At 54.1% G+C, this 14,960-nt stretch overlaps 1 protein-coding gene across 1 annotated transcript in view; it reads right to left on the bottom strand.

Moving 5' to 3' along the window:
* AHRR (aryl hydrocarbon receptor repressor) overlaps nucleotides 1–5,580 on the bottom strand; it is a 67,195-nt gene extending 61,615 nt beyond the window's left edge. The window contains exon 1 of the mRNA XM_045506899.2: nucleotides 5,100–5,580. The gene's annotated coding sequence lies outside the window, so the exon portion shown is untranslated. The remainder of the gene's footprint in view (nucleotides 1–5,099) is intronic.
* Nucleotides 5,581–14,960: the final 9,380 nt, after the last annotated feature.

Genomic DNA, 14,960 nt, shown 5'->3' with positions numbered 1-14,960 from the left:
ATTAAGCTGTGCGCCAGAAATTGACACAACACTGTAAACTGACTATACTTCAATTAAAAAAAAATAAAAATAAAACAACATAGACTTACATCCAGAAAAAAAAAGAAGTCAATGAACCCCAAGCATCAGAAACAGGAAGAAAATTACCCTAAGACACATCATAATGAAATTGCCCACAACTGGCAAGAAGCAAAATCATCTTAAAAGCCGCAGAGAAAAGAGCACTGGGCACAAAGAGCAGAGGCCTGTGTGAGGGCAGACGCCACGCCAGGAACACGGAGGAGGGGACGGCGGGTCGCATCCTCAAAGCACCGGCAGAGAAGACCTCAACGTGAAATTCCAAATCCTGCGAAACAACCTTTTAGAAATGAAAGTTAGTAGAGACTTTCGCAGACACACACAAGCTGAGGGAATTCATTGCCAGCTGACCCCACTGTAACAAATGTGGAAAAGTGTCTTTCAGGCCAGAGGAAAACGATACCAGATGGTCACATGGGTCCACGCGACGGAACAGAAAGCACAGGAAGTGGCTACTGCGAGGCAGAAACGCAGGGCTCGTCTTACTCTTGAAATAGCTTTAAAAGAGAATTGACAGTTCAGACAACAGTGATCACAACGTGTCTGGGGCTCATCACACACCCAGACGTCCAGGAGTCTCGGCGGGAGATGCGGTAGCTCCGGCCGAAGCGTTACCCGCCACTTGGTGCTCGGTACTTGGTGCTCGGTACTGGAGGCCGGGCCGGGGTCTAGGCAGCTTGTCCAGGCCTGCTCCACTCGGCAGGCTGGACCCTTCCAGCTCCTCTCCTTCCCAGCCAGCACGGGGCACCTGCCAGAGTGAGGGCTTCTGGTTCCTAGGTTCCAATGTGTCCCTTTGTTCCTGCTCAGCTCGGCCAGAGGCTGGGAAACTCAGTGACCATCTTCACATCCCAGGGGCTGAACACACCTTCTCAACGAGGCCTGAACACCCAATATCTGGGGTGCCCCCTGGGGGTGCTTCCTCAATCCCGAGATCCTCCTTTCACTGTTGTAGTTAATACTTCTTTACATTAATTAAAGTCCCTCAGTCCAACCCAAAAATTAAGTAAAAACCATAAAAAGCTGTTTTTTTTTTTTAAGTCCACACATTTTAGGGACACAGGCTCACCCATGGGAGGGAATGACTTGCCCGCGGTTAGCTTGATCCTAATCCAGGGAGCAGCTGGGGTGTGAGTGACACCGGCTCAGCCGCTGTTGGTAGCAGGCCATCCCTGCTGCTTGATGAATACGCTCAGTATGAATTCTCTCCACTCTTGTAAAAAATTTGAAATTTTCCAAAATAAAGTTTTTTAAAGTATTGAAAAGAGAAATGTGGTATAGGAAGAAACACGCAGTGGTCAATTCATTTTCAACAACAGATCATTCAATGCAGAAAGAGAATTGAGCTCTTCATCAAAAGGTGCGAGACAACTGGATGTCCACCTGGAAGGAGTGAAGTTGGACTTCGACCTCACACTGGTTACAAAAATTAACCAAAACTAGCTAAAGACCTAAGTGTAAGAGCCAAAGCTATAAAACTCTTGGACAAAACACAGGGCTCTATCTTCATGATCTTAAAGATGGTGATGGATTCTTACATATGTCACCAAAAGCAAAGAAAAACTAGGTAAGTTGAACTTCATCAGAATTTAAAACTTGGGCTTCAAAGCACACCATCAAGAAAGTGAAGAGACAACCCACAGGTGGGAGAAGATACTTGCAAATCGTGCATCTAAGAAGGCTGTAGTGTCCACACCGCGTAAAGGATGCTCAAAACTCAGCAAGAGACAAACAATCCGATCAAAAACGGGCAAAATATTTGAACAGACATTTTTCCCCCAAAAAAGTATACAAATGGATTGTGAGTGAATGAAAAGGTGCTCAACATCCTTAGCCACTGGAAATGCAAGTGAAACCTGCAGTGAGACACCACTGCACACCCACGAGGATGGCTAAAATGGAAAACATTTTTTAAATGGAAAACAGTAAGTGTTGGTGAAGATGTGGAGAAAATGGGACCCCTATGCTTTGCTAGTGGGGATGGAAAATGGTGCAGCTGCTGTGGAAAGCAATTCAGTATTCCCTCAAAAAGTCAAACATAGAGTCACTATATGACCCAGCAATTCAACTCACAGGTGTGTGCCCAAAAGAACTGAAACGTATTCAAATAAAGCCTGGCCCACAGGTGCTCACAGCATCATTATCCACAAGAGTCCAAAAGTAGAAACAACCCAAATGCCCGTCAACTGCTGATGGAGAAACAAAATGTGGTCTATCCATCCAGTGGAATACTATTCAGCCACAAAAAGGAATGAAGCTCTGATGCACCTGACAACACGGATAAAGCTTGAAAGCATGATGGCACATGAGAGAAGGCAGACACAAAGGGACACAGATTAATTCCACTTACGTGAAAGGTCCAGAACAGGCAAATCCATGGAGACAGAAAGTGGATGAATGGTTGCCTGAGGCCAGAGGAGAAGGGAGTGGGGAGTGCCTGCCTAATGTGTACAGAGTTTCCATCCAGGATGAAGAACACGTTTGGGAATTAGATGGAGTGGGCAGCAGCAATAAACTAAATAAACACCACTGAGCTGTAAACTTAAATGGTGAGCTTCGCGTTTGGTGAATTTTACCTCAACAAAGACAAAGAACACAAGTGTGTGTATGAATATAAATGAAGTTTCTGGGGGGTGAGGAGGAGGGGCTGGCAGGAGAGAGCATCCAGCCAGGCGGGGTGCGCATTCCGGGGGGCTGTGCACACCAGGCAGGGATAGGCTGCAGCGGCAGGGCCGGGGGACCAAAAGCAGGTTTTCAAGCTGCTGAGGAGGATGTGGCAGAGGAAACAGGAGAGGTCTGGAGAGATGAGTTGGGGCAAGTAAGCCAGACCGGTCCCGGTGGCCGCAGGCTGGAGCAGGAAGGAGTGAACCGATGCTTCGGGAGGGTCCAGCTTTCTCGGTCTCGTCCTGAGCCGCAGCCACCACGGAAGCGGCCTGCACTTCCCTCGGTGGATGGAGCCGCCTGCAAGGCCGTCCCGCCTGCACCACAGGGCTCCTCAACTCACACAGGAGAGGCCATAGCCGCACCAGGCCAGGCCGAAGGCCAGGGATGCCTCCCCGCACCCTGAGAGGAGCTGGGCACTCAGCAACCCACTGGGCAGCCCTCACGGTCAAAGGGAAAGGTGGCAGCTGACCTCCCCAGCCCCAGGAGACCATCCAGGTGCAGAGCAGGGGTGCTGTGCCGTGGGGGTCAACGCAGAAGATGAGGAGGGGTGGGGGGACACTTGAAGGGGAGGCAGTGCCAACTCCTCGCTTTCCTTCATCCAAAATCCCCTCCCCATGGCAGGAGCTGAGATGGGACCCAGGTTCCAGAGCACAGCCCCTCCCCAGCCTCGCACTCCGCCTGCCCAGGGGCCTACACAGCCACGTCCCCTTCATGTCTCCAGCTCAGCGTTCAGAATGGCCCTACAACACTGGTTGTGGCAAAGAGCAGCTGGGCAGATCACATTCTCCAGGTGCCCTGCTGGGGTCGGGGAGAAGTCAAAGGGGCAGCAGAGTCCCCTGGAAAAGCCACAGCTTGGGGTCCGATTCTGGCCGAGTCCTGCCCTAGGAATCCTAAATGTAGGCTCCATTTAACAAATACTTGTGCACGCCCCTCAAAAAGATGAAGCCCCTATTGGATTGGACCAAACTCCCCACAGAAATGTGCCCCTGAGGCAGGATGGGCGCCAGCCTCCACAGACGCTCTGAGCAGGCTGTGTTTCTTGAGAAATCTGAACTTTTATAAGAACCTTTTGTGGTTTTCCATTTTAGAAAACACACATAAGCAAAAACCAAAAATAAAAGAAGCCCCATGCCCCGCAGCGGTGCCCGGGTTCCGCCCCGGTGTGTGCTCCCCAGTCCCCGTTCCACAGGGACCAAGAGGGAAACTCCATCGGTGCCCACCTGGAAGTCCTCATCCGGAAACAGGGAGCCTGCCAGCCACAGCTGCTGGATGGCTAAGGCCATCGGCACAGACCCGTCAGGGCCGCACTGAGTGGGTCCTGAGACCTCCGCCACCACCATGGGGCTCCGGCCCAGAAGCCAGGCTTGAGGCCTTGATGGCGGACGCTGGGCGGAGGCTGGCCAGGCTCAGGAGCCCGCCTCCGCCAGAGGCCGCCTGCAGAGTGCCCCTGGGGGGTTGGGCTGCGGACCAGGCAGGGAGAGGGCCAGCTCACAGCTGTCTCGTACCCAGAGCTCGGGGCAGATGCCTCAGGGCACGCAGTCACGCACCCGCTTCTGCGCCTGGCCCCTGGAGGACAGAGGCCCTGCATGAGTCATGGGGCGGCCACAGCTGGAGACCCACTGGACCCTTCCAAGGTGGGGAGATGCCTCCAGCCCCAGTCCTTCAAACCAACCAGGAAAGAGGGAGAAACCCAAGGGCAAATTGCCCAAGGCCTCTGACCTCTGATGGGCTGGTCACCTGCCCTCTGGGCAGCCCCCTCCCCAGTGGGAGTCAGAGCAGCAACAACCTCAGGGCAGGTCCCTGAGGGCCTGTACCTCTCACAAAGTATCCATGATTTGGGATTTTCCACCACTCAAAGTAAGACATTAGGGAAAAAAACTTTATTGGTACCACTAACTGAAACCCAGCGAATTCCTGGAACAGGCGCCTTCCGCCCTTTCCGAGTGTGAGAACCAAGCCTGGTGCTCCCTGCCCTGAAGGAGGCCGAGCTGCGCACCCTCATTTCTGGGATACCAGCTAGGGGCCCTTCCCCACCAGCTGCCCTGGGGCAGCTCTGCGGGCCAGTTCGAAGTGCCCAAAACGTTTCCGAAAGAAACTGGGCCAAGAGCAAAGGGCCAGGAGCCCATCTCCCCCGACACGGGTGGGATCTGACGCTCCCGGGCAGGGAAACTGGGGGACCACGAACAGTGGAAGCGGACCGGCTTCCCTCAGAAGTCCAGTTTTTATTCTTAGGTGACTGCTGCCCCTTGGACCCCTGGCCTGGCGACTTGAGAACGGGAGCCGGAGGGAGGGGGATTCTTGGGAAGAGGGCTCTGCGCAGGGGTCTCCATCGTGGAGCGGGGCCGGCGGAGGACACTTACCCGGCCAGCGGGGCGCGAAGGCTCAGGCGCGCCCGCGGGAGGAGACGGCCCAGACCAGGCGCTGTGGCGGCTCGACTGCCGGCACTCGCATCTCGGGGACCAGGCGGCGGCTGCAGCCGCGGAAGGACGGCCCCACCCCGGCACGCGAGCCGCCCCGCCCCGGAGCCAACCGAGCCGGGGAGGCGGTAGGGGGCGCGCGCGCGCATCCCCGCCCAGGTCGGTGGTCCATGGTCCGTGGGCGCCACGGTGGGGTCCCGCCCTGCGTCTCTCGCGTCCTCGTGGTCTCCCCAAGGGTCTGTCGGCTCTGGGGTGCCCTGCGCCCCTCGAGGTCCCCGTGATCCCCGCGAGAGCCCCAGGCCCTCTGTTCTTCGCCCCTAGTCACCCGCCCCTTCCACCTGCACCCGCCGAGGCGGAGCGCGCACCTCTGAGTGCGGAGGTGCCAGGCTCAGGCTCCACTAGCCTCGGGGTCCCGGCGCCCGGATTCGATTATGTAGCGTGTCCTGCCCCGCCTGCTCCAACTGGGTTGTTACTAGAATCAAAAGGACTAAAGATTTTTACAATTAAAAACATTAATATAATACTTTTGACCCTGAACTTCCCCGGAGCCACAGGGCAGTATGTGCGAAATCTCAGTCTCGGCGTATCTGGTTCGCACCAGGCGGGTGAGCGGCGGTGGACGCCTGCTACGCCCTCCCGCGCTGTGGGCTCCCGAACCCCCCATCCCTTCTCCCGAGGCCTCCAGCGGGGCCCATCCCATCCCTGGGCTGCTCCTTCCCCCTCTTCCATGCTGACCGTCTGGCGGACACATCCTGACTTTGAAAGCACTCCCTTCCCTCACTGGGCTCCCATCGCATGACGACACCGGAGCCCCCGGGACACCCTGTGAGCCTGGCCTCACATCCCGGGGTCTCCGCCCAATGTCTGTGGGGCCCCTGGAGATCTCAGACCGATCTGCCGCCTCTGTCCTCACTCGGGGTCCTGCTTCGGTTACCCCCTCCGTGGTTCCCTGCGTTCCCTCAGCACCAACTGCTGTCCTTATCCAAGCCCTACCGACCGCGCTCCAGCGCCCACCCCCGACCCCTCCTCAGTCACTAGCAGCCCAGGGTGTCACTCCCGCACCTACCAGGCTACGAGCAAAATCCTGCCTCCGCCCAAAGCCCCAGCTTCCCTCCACACCTCACAGACCCTCACAGACAGCACGTGTGCCTCAGGACCTTTCCCCTTGCTGCCCTCATGGAAAGCTCGTCTCCAAACACCAGCGGGACCAGCTCCCTGATCTTGTGTCCTCAGAGAGAACGTCCACCCCAGATCGAAGTCCACGTTGTCCATCTCCTTTCCCTGCTCTGCTTTCATAGTGCATATTCCTGCCTGAAATGACAGCAGGTGTTTCTTTGCTCCTGCTAACAGGTAAACCCACCAAGTCTGTTCTGTTCACCTTTATCCAAGGAAGGACACAGCAGAGCCGGGGCTCAAAGTGTCAGCTGAGTAAATAGTCTTATATTATTTTTTGATATGAAACAGCATGCAGCTATATTGCTGTTATTTTTAAAATTTTTATATTTTTTTATTGAAGTATAGTCAGTTTACAATGTTGTGTCAATTTCTGGTGTATAGCATAATGTTTCAGGTATATATATGTACACATATATTCATTTTCATATTCCTTTTCATAACAGGTTACTACAAGATATTGAATATAGTTTCCTGTGCTCTAAAGTAGAAACTCGTTGTTTATCTATTTTATATATAGTCATTAATATCTGCAAATTTCAAACTCCCAGTTTATCCCTTCCCACCCACTTCCTCCCTGGTAACCATAAGTTCACTTTCTATGTCTGAGTCTGTTTCTGTTTTGTAAATAAATTCATCTGTCTTTTTTTTTTAGATTCCACATATGAGTGACATCATATGGTATTTTCTTTTTCTTTCTGGCTTACTTCACTTAGAATGACAATCTTCAGGTTCATCCATGTTGCTGCAAGTAGCATTATTTTATTATTTTTCATGGCTGAGTAGTATTCCATTGTATAAATATAACACATCTTCTTTATCCAGTCATCTGTCAGTGGACATTTAGGTTGTTTCCATGTCTTGGCTATCGTAAATAGTTCTGCTATGAACATTGGGGTACATATTTCTTTTTGAATTAAGGTTCTCTCTGGATATATGCCCAGGAGTGGGATCACTGGATCATATGGTAAATCAATTTTTAGTCTTTTGAGGTATCTCCATACTGTTTTCCATAATGGCTGCACCAAACTACATTCCCACCAGCAGTGTAGGAGGGTTCCCTTTTCTCCAGCATTTATTGTTTGTGGACTTTTGAATGATGGCCATTCTGACTGGTGTGAGGTGATACCTCATTGTAGTTTTGATTTTCATTTCTCTGATAATTAGTGATATTGAGCATTTTTCCATGTGCCTATTGGCCATTTGTATGTCTTCATTGGAGAATTGCTTGTTTAGGTCTTCTGCCCATTTTTGGATTGGGTGTTTTTTTTTTTTAATAAGTTGTATGAGCTGTTAATATATTTTGGAAATTAAGCCCTTGTCAGTCTCATTTTTTACAAATATTTTCTCCTGTTCCATAGGTTGTCTTTTTGTTTTGCTGTATTTTTTAAGTTGTTAAAATCAACAGTTAAATCTTGATCCAAGTTTTGTAAAGTGCGTTATGCACAGAAAAATTCTGGGCAAATAACTTAGGTTACAAGTGAACTTTAATTTCTTTTTACTTTTTAAAATTTCTACAACTCCTGAACATTTTGCAAGGAGCATGGAGTGCTTTTGTATCTTACTGTAGGTTGTCTTTTTATTAATGAGAATAAGTAAGCATGTGTGTGACATTCAGGGGCCACATCTTGGCGTGGCAGAGGTAAGGTGGGTCTGTCCTGTCATATCCAAGGCCTGTGGGGGACCCTCGGACCCAAGAAGGTGGGTGAGGACACCTGAGTGGGTACCCTGAGGATCTGGGGATTTGTAAGAGCCAGCATGTCCCCTGCATGGAAAGACAGCACCTACATATCTCAGAGCACCCTTTCTAGGTTGCCGTCCAGGCACCAGTCCCAGTTACCCACGCTGTCCCATCGGGAAGCAGCCTGAGTGAGATTCCTCATTGCTTCTTGCTGCCGCTTCCTGGGGGCAGGTCAAGCTATGCAGCCAACATGCAGGAGAAAACCAAAGTGTCCACTTCCCCTTCCTGCCCTCAAACCACCCACCTCGGCTGTGTCCCCAAAGCCTGTGGGCTCTGCAGACCCTGTGGGTTGGCGGGACTGAACACAAACAGGATAACCCTTCTCAGGGAGGTGTCACCTGTGATGTCCCAGGATTCCAGGGCGAGCCCCCTTGGTGGGAGCCCTGGGCAGCGTTCCCACTGGAGCGTCGTGACTCAGGGCTTTCTGCTCATACAGGTCGTGCAGACACACAGCAGGCTGCAGCAAATGTCTGGATGCCCCTTCGTCTTCACCGTGGTGACCACTCTGCCCCCACTCCCATCACATGGATCCAAATACAGCTGGACACACCCCCCAACCCGCAATTTCTCCCCTCTGTGGCCACAGTTCAGGCAGCCTTCTCCTCAGAGACCCCTCCCAGCTCAGGACCCCCCACTTCAAACAGGCTCCAAGTTGCTGAGTCCTCCCGCTCCACCCACAATTTCAACCAGCGGGGGACCAATTCCTCTTTCCTGGATCATTTGTCCTCCCAGGGTGGGAGGGTGACCCACACCCATCAGGGAAGAGCTGGGAAAAGACAAAATCCCCCAGGTGCCACCCAGCCCCCACTGCCCACTTCTGTGTCCCCAAGTCTGTGTCCCAGATGTGGCCGTTCTGGGAGCTCAGTGATGTGACAGCCACATAAGCATGATCTGCCAGCCTGGCCCTGCCCGCCTGCCCTCTCCCAGTGGTTCAGTGTCCTCCTCCCTCCCCAGACAGCCAAGGCCGTCCTCAGAGGCAGACAGAGGTGTGCTGTCACCCTGCAGTGCCCAGCACAGGTGCCAGACTGCACTCCTGGTCGGGGATAGCTAGTGCCTGTCACTTGAGCAGCCCTTGTGCAGGTCTGTGCTTTCTCTCTCCCACCTCACTTCCCCTGGAGGCCGGAGGAGGACGTGGAGCATTCTGTCCAGAGCCGCTGGGTGGCTCCCTGCTGTTATCTCTGTGGGTAGCTCTCGAGTCCCCCTCCCTGTCCAGCCTCAATTGCATCAGAAGTCACCTCCGTGCAGGAGGTGGACAGCCAGGCAGAGCTTCCCACTCTTGGCAAAAGCTTGGATCCTGCAAGATTTGTCAGCTTGGGGCAGCCTGGCCTGCGGCCGGGTTGGGGCAGGAAGGGGCAGGACAGGCCCCGGGGGGGGGTGGCCGACACGCACCTGCACCCTCGCATCTGCAGGAGCCTCCTTGCAGGGCTCAGGGTCCCCATCTGCAGGTGGAGAAGGGCCCAGTAGTGGGGGCCCCAGGCACCTCCCCAAACCCTCCACCCCCAGGAGGCCCCGGGACAGAGGCCCCAGGAAGGGGCGGGGCCCCCTAGTGGGTGTCCATCTGGGAAGGGCCTGGTGTGGCGCAGGGTGCAGGACTGCATTAAAGCCACGTGGTATCTGGCAAGGCAGTGAAGCAGAAATGAACCAGGCACTCCACTGGCTCAGCGGGACATTAGAGTCAATAAAACATGATTCCAGGGTTGCTGCTGAACACCAGAGGTGTTGGCTGTGGTGGATGGGCACGGGAGTAGATGAGGTGTCAGAAGGTAAGAGACCCTCAGGGGGTGGGCAGAGCCGGTCCTGTCCGGGTCTAACTGCAGCCCTCACCTGCACCTCTCAGCACTCCCACCCTGCTGCCAGCAGCCCTGCGCCAGTCACCCTGAGGCCCCTGCAGACCCCAGGCCCACCAGGTGGCTGGCCCTGCGCAGGCATCTGCTCCTCTGAGGCTCCTGTCAGCAGGAGCTGGGAGTGGTGGGCACGTCCCCACCCTCAGCAGACCCTTGGGGGTCTCACCCAACTTGAGGGTCCAGTGGGAAACCATGAGCCTGCCCTGGGGCATGGAGCAGGGGAGGGATGGTGCCCCCTTCCCTGGAACTGGCTGGTCCTGGGGGCTGTGGCCAGGAAGGCAGAGGCTGGCTTTGCCCGGGGCACTCATGTGCGGGGTCAGGGTTTGCAGGGAGCCCATGCCTGCGAAGAGTGGGCAGCAAAGACCCTCCAGGCTCTGCCCTCTCTTCTGCCTGCTCCAGAAGCAGCCGGGCCTCCCCAGGGGTTTCACAGGTGCTGTTGCCTCTGACTGGAACAGTCTTCCCGGAATATCTGGCTTGTCATTTCCCATTTCCTTCAGCTTAAAGCAGAGCCACCCGACGTCCGTCACTTCCTGACTTTGGGGTCTATGGGGAGAGGGCAGTGCAGGAACTTGCATCCACCTTGTACCTGCTGCAGCCTCCCAGCCCAGAATCAGCCACTGTGGGGGCAGTGGGGGGGGGGCGGAAGGAGTGGGGAGAGGCCAGCTCCCCAGAGTTATTTCCTTTCTTGCACAACCCCAGCCCCCAGTGAACAATGACTCACTTGCCTGGTTTTCTTTGAACCTGCCTGTTCTCCACATCCTTCGGCAGCTCCATGAGTCAGCCCATCTCAGCCCCCACACCCCACACAGACGGTCCCTCCAGGCCACTGCCCGCTCAGCCAGCCTCCTCGAGGTCCACTCACTCCGTTGTGCTGGAGCACACCCTCCAGCAACCGCCCAGTTAAAGGAACGGAATGTGGGAGGAACATTTATCGGAAACTATCTCCTGATTCACCCAGGACGTTCAGCTTGGAAACCGCTTCCCTCCACGTGTCTGAGCTCCGGCCCCTTGCCCATGCCCTGCACCTGTGTCCTCCCTCCTTGTGCCGGGGTTTGGTGGTCCTCCCTGCCTGTCCATCAAATTCACCTCACCAGCCTTAGCCCTGGAAAATGCCCCTTTGTCGTTTTGAATTTTTCCTCCCTACAGTTTTCTCTAGTCCTTAACTTTTTCCCTTCCAGATATTTCCAAATACTCTATTTTTAACTTCTAAGAGTGATTTCTCATTCTGTACTACTTCCCTCTCCTAGAACTGATTCCTTTTTAATGCATGCAGCGTCTTCAGCCGTCTCTGAGATAAGCAGCTGCAGGTTGCAGGGGCTCTAAGGTGTTTCTTCTAGTCCCTGACTCGCCCCTTGTACAAATGTCGGGTGGACCTTCCTGTGCTTCACATGACAGGGAGGCACTGCCCTGGACGGACGGAGTGGTGGGCTTGGGCAGTGGGTGTCTTCAGGCATGGTCTTGGTGGTGGGTTTCTGTGAGCTGCCTAGGGGCAGAGGGCTCGCCCCACAGGGAGCCCCCAGGCCTCCCTCAACCCCTTTGGCTGCCACTGCTGTCCTGAATCTTCCCGGCCTCCCTGGAATTTGCCCTTTGGGGGCTTGCGGACAGGTGTTTCCCTCTATGGCTCTTTGCATTGTTTGAAGGCAATTTCAATGGGAACTTTGCCATCTTAAAGCTTCTCTGAATTGCTGGCAGCTGGTTTGAACCTACATAACAAGAGGAGGCCCTGCGCAGCTGTCCTGGGTGCTGTCTAGTGGGAAGAATGGGCGGGCCAGAGGTGCCCCATGCTCCCCACCTCCCAGCGTGAAGAGGGCAAGTTCCAGGGCACCTTCCATCCACATCCCAGCCTAACCACCACTCATCATGGGACTTCTGCCAGCTATGGGCCCTCCCTGGGCCTTCACTTTCTTGTGTATAAAACAAGTAAGTACAGACCAATGGAACAGAAAAGAGAGCTTAGAAATACCCTCACACATATGGTCAATGATGTTTGACAAGGGTGCTGAGATCATTCAGGAGGGAAAGGACTTTCTTTCCAACAAATGGTGGTGGGGAGATGGACATCCACATGGAAAAGATTGAAGCTGGACCCTCACCTACCACCACGTGCAACAATCACCTCAAAGTGGATGAAGACCTATGTAGAAATACAGCCCTTAGAAGATAACACAGGGGGAAAGCTTCGTGACTGGGTCTGGTGATGATTTCATGCATATGACACCGAAAGCACAAGCAACAAAAGAAAGTAAGGTAAGTTAGACTAGGTCAAAATGTGGAACTTTCTTTAAATGAAGTACCACTGACATACAACGTTGTGTTAGTTTCTGGTGTGCAGCATCGTGATTCAGTTATACACATACGTATGTATACGCTCTTTTGTATTCTTTTCCATTAGAGGTTATTACAAGTTACTGAATATAGTTCTTGTGCTATACAGTAGGACCATGTTTAAAAGTTTAGAACTTTCGTGCATCAGTTTTCATTATCAATAGAGTGAAAAGGCGACTTACAGAATGGGAGAAAATGTTGCAGATCATTCATCTGACAAGGAATTCATATCCAGAGTATATGAAGAAACCCTACAACTCAACAATCAGAGACAACCAATGTTAAAATGGGCAAAGGTCTTGAACAGACATTTCTCCAAAGACTAATGAATGGCCAGCAAGCACATGAAAAGATGCTCAACATCACCGATCATTAGGGAAATGCAGATCAAAACCACGAATGAGATGCCACCTCACACCTGTTGGGATGGCTACTACCAAAACATAGCAAGAGGTGGCGAGGATGTGGGGACACTGGGATTGCTACGCACTATTGGTAGGAATGTAAAGGGGTGCAACCACTGTGGAAAACAGTATGCAAGTTCCTCCCGAGAGTAAACACAGTTACTATAAAACCAGGGTCTTGAGGTATCTGTACACCAACATCCACAGCAGCATATTCACAGTAGCCAAAACGTGGAAGCAACTCAAGTGTCCATTAGCAGATGAGCGAATAAACAGTGTGGTCCATTCACACAATGGACTCTCCAGCCTTACCGAGGAAGGGCACTGCGACGCCTGCTGCAACATGTGAACCTCGAGGACGCTACGCTCAGTGAGATAAGCCAGTCGCAAGGGACAAACCCTGTAGGATTCCACTCGTGCAAGGGACCCAGAGGAGTCAGGTGCAGAGAGACAGTAAGCAGGGTGGCGGGGGCCAGGGGCTGGGGAAGGGGGTGGGCAGCATTTTTCAGGGGGACAGAGGCTCAGTTTTACAGGATGAAGAGTCACAGAGGCGATGGTGGTGGCACACCTGAGTGTACTTAATACTGCATAACAGCACACTTAAAACCGGTTAAAATTGGCAATTTTATGTTATGCACAGTTTAAGACACACACAGCAGGTAAGAATCTCCACCTTTAACTATCTTTCCATGGGGTGCACATGTGCCGACTCTCAGAGGCAGACGTGGTCGTGGGCTGGCTTCCTGGAGCCTCTAGACAGTGATCAAATAAGCATGTACACTCACACTCACAGGTGCTCGTAAACGCCACGGAGCAGTACAGTGCCCCACTCTGCCAGCTGGCGTGAGGTGAGGGGGGCACACCCTGCCCAGCCCCCTGTCCAGTCCCCGCCTCCCAGGGCAGCAGGCTGGTCCTGTGGGTGGGGGGGCCTCGGTTAGAGGGATTCGGGCGACAGGAGGAGGACCCAGCGGGGATTCTGTGGGGACTATCTTGGCCACACAGCATCCTGCGTGCTTCACGGCCACTTTCTAGGGCAGTTGCTGCTGTCCTCACAGCTCAGCCCGGGGGCCCTCTGGTGGCACTGCTGCTTCCGTACATTCCCAGCCGGCTGGTCACTGAGGTCAGGGCTCCAGTTCTGGGGGAGGTGAGTCCCTCTGGGTGGGACTGCACTGCCCCCATGTGGCCGACTGGCCTCCGAGACCAAGCAGCCATGGCCCATCCAGGGGAGTCCTTACCTTCCTGCAGCCTGCTGAGCAACGGGGCTCAGGACGGACCCCCAACCCTTAAGGCCACCTGCCTCTCGTGCCTTCCACGGGGGCAGCCACGTCCCCACCCCCCACACCCCTACCTGCCTCTCAACGTACCTTCACTGGCCAAAACCCTGGACTCCACTGACGGTGTGCAGCGTCTGCACCGCACACCTGAGCGAATCTGCATGGCACACCTGTATCTCTACCACACACCTGTGTCTGTCCCTCACACCTGAGTACTTCTGAACCATCCACCTGTGAGGTGCTGACAGGCCCACACTATTTTCACTGGTGCCATGGCCACTCCCTGAGAGACCAAAACCCACCCACAATCAGACCTTCTCTCAAAATCGTCTCCCCTTCTTCCTTCATGTCCCTGAATCAGGGGATGCGCCTGAGCATGGCCACTCGCAGGTGCGAGCTGGCCTCCAATGACCTGCAGAGATCAAACGCCGACTGTGCACTGGGCAGGTTCCGCTCCGAGGCCATGAATCACCATTGCTTGAAAGCAGCTGGAGGGGTTCCAGGTCCCAGGAATCCAGGACGAAGGCAGAGCCAGCCTGCGGAGTGGTGGTGGGGGAGAGGGCAGCCTGTGGGGTCAGAGATCAGCGAGGTGGATTCCCACCGCCCTCACTCTAAGCTTGGGGACCTTGCAGCGCAGGTCAAGGGACAGCTAAGCACAGGGCCCCCCAGGGGAGGAAGGACACCGCTGTGTACAGGGGACAGGGAGGCAGGCTACCGGTGCCTTGGGGGTGAGGAGATGGAGGTGGTGGAGTACCAGCTGGAAGATGTTGAGTCCACCTGAGCACCCAGACGTCCCAGGTCTCAGGGAGTCAGGAACTTGGGTTCTGGATTCATGAAGGCCTCAGGGAGTCTGGGGCCTGGGGTTCTGAAGGACTCTCAAAGTTAAAAACTTTGTGACTGACCTCACTGGAGTAGAACTTGGGATCACGTGCTGGTGCCCTCACGAGTGTGTTGAAATCCAGAGAGGCCCCCAAATGGAAATGGGTGGAAATCCCCCGACCCCCTAGCTCAGAAGGCCGGTCTCTGAGCCACAGACTCTTCAC

The sequence above is a fragment of the Camelus bactrianus genome, chromosome 3 (genome assembly GCF_048773025.1).
Source record: "Camelus bactrianus isolate YW-2024 breed Bactrian camel chromosome 3, ASM4877302v1, whole genome shotgun sequence".
Taxonomy (NCBI): domain Eukaryota; kingdom Metazoa; phylum Chordata; class Mammalia; order Artiodactyla; family Camelidae; genus Camelus; species Camelus bactrianus.
This window is presented reverse-complemented; position numbering and strand designations above follow the sequence as displayed.